Genomic DNA, 7,757 nt, shown 5'->3' with positions numbered 1-7,757 from the left:
AGCAACATATTTTGAAAAGTTTTGCAACCTTTATCATCTAAAGATTTTATTTTAATAACTTTTGTCTCTTATCTGTTTTAGAGTCACAGAATCACATTTTATAAAAGCAGGCCCTTCAGCCCATCATGTCCATGTCATCCATCAAGAAATTATCAATACCCAATCAAAAGCAAACAGCCGAAGCTGCTAGAAATTTGAAATATAAGCGAAAAATACTGGAAGTAGTCAACAATCAGCAGCACTCATGGAAAGGAAAGCTGCTGACACGCCAGAGTCTCTGAGCCAAAACTACTGTGTGTACACACACACAGGAACAGCTTCTTCCCCTCTACCATCCAATTCCCAAATGGACATTGAACCCATGAACATTATCTTACCTTTTTATATTATTTCTGCTTTATTTAATATATATATATATATATACACTTACTGTAATTGATTTACTTATTTTTTGCTATATTATTATGTATTGCAATGTACTGCTGCCGTTAACAAATCTCACAATATATGCCAGTGATATTAAACATGATTTCGATTCTGACACAGATGCTGGCTCACTGCAGAACAACCGTTCCTGCACCAATCCCACTCACTTAGTCCGTAGTCTATTTTCATCAATTTTAATAGCTGTTCACTTACTCTGAAAGCTAACATTTAGAAGACGTTAAAATCCATAATAGCTTTAATAGGAGACGGAGCCTCATCCCTAGTTCTGTCGCATGACAAGGTCTGCTGGGCCACTTTTTCTGTGCAGCCGCAGGTGAAAGTGCCACCAGGGCCTCATTGCATGACTCCAGTCTGCAGGGAACTGTCAAGATAGTTTCTACATCTGAACCAGGCAAGTGAGGAGAAATGGGGACTGCCAGTGGGACACTGCACCTGTGAGCTGTAGTCCAATGCATATTCTCCGGACAACACCGACGTACATTAGCTGCAGTGTTTGGTCATAAAGCACATACAGTATATGTATGCTATTTAGCAATTATCCTAAACATTTGGCTCCAAGTATAAAACCAATGCCTGCCAGTGGCAATGGGCACTCTATTCTGTTTCCAAAGCCTTCTTGAAAATGTGTAACTCTCTCAAATTATTTCTGGGTATCTCTAGTTGTGACCATTCAAAATGAAGGAGGAGCATTCAGGATGGTATTGAGATCTTTGCTACATTGCTCAGGAAGACACAAAACCCTAGTCTAACTTCAGCAGAGCCAACATTGGTTGTACCAGCCACCTCAAATCCCATAGAAGGGGAATGGAAGCAAATTACTCTTCACTTTTTACAATCTTCAAATATGGTTTGGAACAGATCCTTCCAGTCTAAAAAAAAGACAGCACCATCCAGATATGCATCTATTTAACACTAACCGAATCACAGGGTAATTCACGATGACCTATTAACCTACCAAGAGGTGCATCTATGGATTGTGGGAGGAAAACGAAGCACGCAGAGGAAACTCACATGTTCACAGGGAGAACTCACAAATGTTCTTACAGACAGCACAGGAATGGAATTCCAAACTCCTGAAAACCCAGAGTTGTAATAGCATCACGTTTACTGCTACGCTACCTCACCTCAGTGCCCTGTCATCTTAAAACAGAGCCTGAGAAGAAGGTTATTTCTCTGAGAGATTGAGCCAGCCATTTGATGGAATCCGGCCCGTTTTCCATTCCGCTTCTGATCTTGCTTTAGTCAGTAGCTCACTGAATTAAAGCTATCTTGGTCAACTTTTATTCAATGCAACACACACAAAATGCTGGAGGAACTCAGGTCAGGCAGCATCTGTGGAAGTGAATATTCGGTCGCTAGTTTGGTCAGAGACCCTTCCTCAGGACTGGAAAGGAAGGGAGACGAAGCCAGAATATAAAGGCGGGGAGGGGTGGAACAAAGATAACTAGACGGTGATAGGTGAAGCCAAGTTGGTAGGAAAGGATAAGAGCTGGAGAACAAGGAACCGGATAGGAGAACAGGGTGGAGCATGGGAGAAAGGGAAGAAGGAGGAGTACCAGGGGAGGTGAGAGACTGACAGGGAGAAGAGGTAAGAGATCAGAGTGCAGAATAGAAGGGTACAGGTTTTTTTTAAAACCAGAAGAAGAAATTGATTTTCATGCCATCAGGTTGGAGGCTACCCAGATGGAAACAAGGTGTTGCTCCTTCAACCTGAGTGTGGCTCCTTTGCAGCAAAAGAGGACGCCGTGGACTGACATATCAGAACAGGAAATGAGGTAGGAATTAAAACAGCCAGGCAGCATCTCTAGGAAGAGGTACAGTCGACATTTCAGACTGAGACCCTTCGTCAGGACTAACTGAAGGAAGAGCTAGTAAGAGATTTGAAAGTGGGAGGGGGGGAGGGGAGATCCAAAATGATAGGAGAAGACAGGAGGGGGAGGGATGGAGCCAAGAGCTGGACAGGTGTTTGGCAAAAGGGACATGAGAGGATCATGGGACAGGAGGCCCAGGGAGAAAGAAAAGGGGGGGGGGGGGGGGGAAACCCAGAGGATGGGCAAGGGGTATAGTCAGAGGGACAAAGGAGAGAAAGAATGTGTGTATAAAAATAAATAATGGATGGGGTACGAGGGGAAGGTGGGGCATTAACGGAAGTTAGAGAAGTCAGTGTTCATGCCATCAGGTTGGAGGCTACCCAAACGGAATATAAGGTGTTGTTCCTCCAACCTGAGTGTGGCTTCATCTTTACAGTAGAGGAGGCCGTGGATAGACATGTCAGAATGGGAATGTGATGTGGAATTAAAATATGTGGCCACTGGGAGATCCTGCTTTCTCTGGCGGACAGAGCCTAGATGTTCAGCAAAACGATCTCCCAGTCTGTGTCAGGTCTCGCCAATATATAGAAGACCACATCGGGAGTACCTGGCGCAGTATATCACCCCAGCCGATTCACAGGTGAAGTGTCACCTCACCTGGAAGGACTGTTTGGGGCCCTGAATGCTGGTGAGGGAGGAAGTGTAAGGGCATGTGTAGCACTTGTTCTGCTTACAAGGATAAGTGCCAGGAGGGAGATCAGTGGGGAGGGATGGGGAGGGGGGAACGAATGGACAAGGGAGTCATGTAGGGAGCGATCCCTGCGGAAACCGGGGGGGGGGGGGGGCAGGGGGAGGGAAAGATGTGCTTAGTGGTGGGATCCCATTGGAGATTCCCCCCCCCCCACAACCTTTTCCTTCTCCCTAGGCCTCCTGTCCCATGATCCTCTCATATCCCTTTTGCCAATCAGCTGTCCAGCTCTTGGCTCCATCCCTCCCCCTCCTGTCTTCTCCTATCATTTTGGACCTCCCCCTCCACCTTTCAACTCTCTTACTAGCTCTTCCTTCAGTTAGTCCTGATGAAGGGTCTCGGTCTGAAACATCGACTGTACCTCTTCCTAGAGATGCTGCCTGGCCTGCTGCATTCACCAGCAACTTTGATGTGTGTTGCTTGAATTTCCAGCATCTGCAGAATTCCTCGTGTTTAGGAATTAAAATGGTTGTTCACCAGACGTTTCTACTTGTGGCAGATGGAGCAGAGGTGCTCCATTGCCAAAACATTTATTCAGTGCTTGTGTATTTCCACTGAGGCAATTTATCACCTTTGCTTTCATCGAAACTCCTGATTTTTCTGAAATCAGACACTAATCATGATGCAAGAAATACATGAAACCATTGCTGTACATATCGAGAAAACAGTCAGAACAGTTCAACTATTCTGCAAAAAACAAATAATTCTCCGTTGCATTGTATAAGGCACAGAATATTCCAGTTCTGTTTAAATGTTATTTCTGTAATCGGTTAATCTCCGTTGAATTTTCCCTCCTAAGAAAGCACGCACAAATTGATAAAGGAACTCATGAGGGTTTTCCTCACCCAAGAAAACAAAAGCATTCTTTTGTTTTGTAATTGTTTCCAATACTTTTAATAGTACAAAGAATTGTTTGGACCTTGGACAAATGTTCCATTTACAGCTATCTAGCCTCAAGATGTTTTTTCATTATTTTGTTGGAATACAGTCCGGGGCAAAAAGTCCAGTTTAAAAGCTAAACTCTGACTCTCCTTACATGAATAGGGACATTTTAAGCACATTGGTGGGGTTGGAAATGAAGATAAGAGAAAAAAATGTGCAAATTATCGGCTGCTGTTACTGAACTCCACATTTTGACCCTGAGTTCTCACCCAGTGTAGAAAGCAAAGCTCAGGACACTTGGAACACTGGCCAGATGTTCCATAGTTAGTCTCCTCTCTGAAATCATATCAATCTTCAAATTGCATAGCACTAGGATAAGAACAGTGTTATAACTTTTGAACACAAAACTTTAAATAAATATATGTATTTAAATAATTGCATATTATGAAAAACTATGTCATATAAGTAGTCATAATCTTTAATGGAAAGACTTTTAAGAGCAGTGTTCACCATCCAGCCGGTGGTGTAGTGGAATCTGCACCGGACTTCGAGGTGAATGGCCCCGAGTTTAAATCCGGCCGACTCCTTGCACGCTTCCCATCTGTGCTAGGAGCTCGCAACTCAGCCTCGTAAAACAAAAGCTAAAGATCATTAAATTTTGAAATTAATCTTAAAAAAAAGATTGTTAATCAAGGTTGCTGCACCAGTGAGGCACAGGAGGATAAAAAGAAAATCTTTAATGGCAAGGCTTCTAAGAGAAGTATCAGACATAGTCTGAAGATGTGCTGGGGTTAGCACACAGGTATCACCATGCTTTTGCCATCAATATAGCTTGGCCACAACTTGCCAGCCCATACATCTTTGGATTGTGAGAGTGAACTGAAGCACCAGATCGGTTTCCGACATGGTCATGGGGAGAATATACAAACTCCTTACCGACAGTGGTGGAATCAAGTCCAGCTCGCTAAAACTAATAGCATTATGCTAACCAGTACACTACCAAACATTCACTCCCAAAAAATATCCTTAGCCTCATTGTTTATATCTAAGTATGAATTAGAATTCTTCCTATGTCAATTATTCCTTGCTATTAATTAACTCCATTTGATTAAAAAAGTGATTTTAATTTTGTGACTCCATTTGATTAAAAAGGGAGATTTTGTTTTTGCTGGAGTTCAGATATGAATTTTGAACATTGTGTATTACAATGTCATTAATTACTAATTTGCTCAAATAACATGGTGAACATATAGCAAATCACACAAAGTTTTAAGGAATATACATAAACTAAATACCTTTTCAATGCTGTCTTGATATACTCTGGTGTAACCAGAGTCTTCAAGCGTTTTCATAAGGTTCTCAGTGTTGAAACACCAAAGAGGCATTTTGATTTGTGACTATGTATAGCATTTTCTCCAGAATCCTAACATTTCAGCAAATTCTCCTATGAAATGCAGTTGAGATGGCATAGAATTAAATTTGTGGATTGTTGTTTAAAAACTACCAAAAAAGCAATCCAGTTTTACAGTTACCATTTGTAAACCAAGTGCTAGATTAAAGAATACTGTGGTTCACCAGGCCACCAAGTGGCTTCAGTCAATAGTTTGCCCCCAGCATTACACGCCATCTGGAAATTTATGGTATCCTTTCCCAATCACATGTACAAACTCATCCTCATTAGAATCTTTAAAAGCAATGTGGGTACGATCATTTGCCTCTAAGGCACTTGGTAAGCCAGACACTCCATAAAACTTGTTTTATCATGTGCTGTGATCCTTCATGTATAGAAAGTTTATTGGTATCGGATGCCTTTTCAATGGGGTCTTCACAGAATGACTAACAGATGGTTTGTCAATGCACACACCCACCATTCCATTCAGAAGACTGAGAATTTTGGGCAGCAGAAAGCCATAGTGTTGTCAGAATATCCTTAACAGTATATACTTAATGAGGTTGTGAAGATATATTAAAGGCCTCAACAAAATATTATGCTGCTGATACAAAGTTTGGAATTTCCAGATGACAGATTGTTCGGACAACGTAGAGTAGAATTACTGAATAGTTCCAGGATAGGACTAGGCTATTCAGCCTATCAAGTGGATTGACTTCATGCAGGGGCAATCTAGTTGCTCCACTGCCCTTCCCTCTCCCAATAGCCCTGGAAATTCTTCCCTTTCAGATATTTTTGAGACTGCCTTTTGAGTATTACTGCTGAAAGCTTTAACCCTGACCCTGGCTGAGCATTTCAGATCCTTTTCATTCATGTTCCCCTTAAACTTCACTTTTCATCCTTAACCTGTGACCTTTGGTTTTAGTCCCACCCAACCTCAGTGAAAAAAGCCTGCTTTCATTTACCCTATCAATACCCCTCATAATTTTGCATATCTCTCCTCTATCAACTCTCCTCTCAACCCCTATTGACATCAATGGATCTGGTGTTGAGAGAGTAAACAGCTTCAAGTTCCTCGGTATCCACATCACCAAGGACCTCGTGGTCTGTACACACCAGCTGTGTGGTGAAAAAGGCACAACAGCACCTCTTTCACCTCAGATGGTTGAGGAAGTTTGGTATGGGCCCCCAAATCATAAGAACTTTCTACAGGGGCACAATTGAGAGCATCCTGACTGGCTGCATCACTGCCTGGTATAGGAGCTGTACCTCCCTTAATCACAGGACTCTGCAGAGAGTGGTGCGGACAACCCAGCGTATCTGTAGTTGTGAACTTCCCATGATTCAGGACATTTACAAGGATAGGTGTGAAAAAGGGCTCATAGGATCATTGGGGACCCAAGCCATCCCAACCACAAACTGTTCCTGCTGCTGCCATCCGGAAAACGGTACCACAGCATAAAAGCCAGGATCAACAGGCTCCGGGACAGCTTCTTCCACCAGGCCATCAGACTGATTAACTCATGCTGATTGGAGTGTACTCTATATTACATTGACTGTTCTATTTATTAGAAATTACTATAAATTGCACATGGCACATTTAGATGGAGATGTAATATAAAGATTTTTATTCCTTATGCATGTGAAGGGTGTAAGAAATAAAGTCAATTCAATTCAATGTTCCAAGGAATAAAGTCCTTATGTACTCAATCTTTCCTTGTTACTCAGTCCTGCAGATCCAGAAGCAGCCTTGCAAATTTTCTCTGTACTCGTTCAACCTTATTTACATCTTTCCTGTAGGTAGGTGACCAAAACTGCACACAATACTCCAAACTAGGCCTCAAAGTCTTATACAACTTCAACATAACATCCTATGTCCTGTACTCAACACTTTGATTTATGAAGGCCAACGTACCAAGAGCTTTCTTTACAATCCTATCTACCTGTGACACCACTTTCAATGAATTTTTTCCTCTTTCATTGCCCTTATTTCTGAATGGAGTTATCGGGACACCGTCATGATGGTGTTTTTTTAGCAGGCTTTCTTATTTTTACGAGGTTGAGTTGCTAGTTTGACACTCAACCCAGCATGGATGGAAAGCGAAGTCTGGCACGGATGCCACTGCGCCACCAGCTGGCTACTTTTGATGAATTATAGACCTATATTCCCATATCCCTTTGTTCTACCACACTCCTCAGTACCCTACCATTCACTATGTAAGACCTACCCTAGTTGTTCCTACCAAAGTGCAACACCTTGCACTTGTACAGTGCTTTCCAAATGTTACATCCTTCAAGGCAAGATCAGTTAGCATAAGGAGCAAAGGCCCATCACTCCCAGATGCACACAATGCTTTTTATGCAGGCTTTGATCAGGAGAACTATGACAAACCCATATAAGCCCCTGGATCTCCAGATGATCTTGTAACCTGTCTTCAAGGCAAACATCGGGGCATCCTTCAAGAGGTTCAACCAATGA

The sequence above is a fragment of the Mobula birostris genome, chromosome 3 (genome assembly GCF_030028105.1).
Source record: "Mobula birostris isolate sMobBir1 chromosome 3, sMobBir1.hap1, whole genome shotgun sequence".
Taxonomy (NCBI): domain Eukaryota; kingdom Metazoa; phylum Chordata; class Chondrichthyes; order Myliobatiformes; family Myliobatidae; genus Mobula; species Mobula birostris.
The sequence above is the reverse complement of the archived record's forward strand: the minus strand, read 5'-3'. Positions refer to the sequence as shown.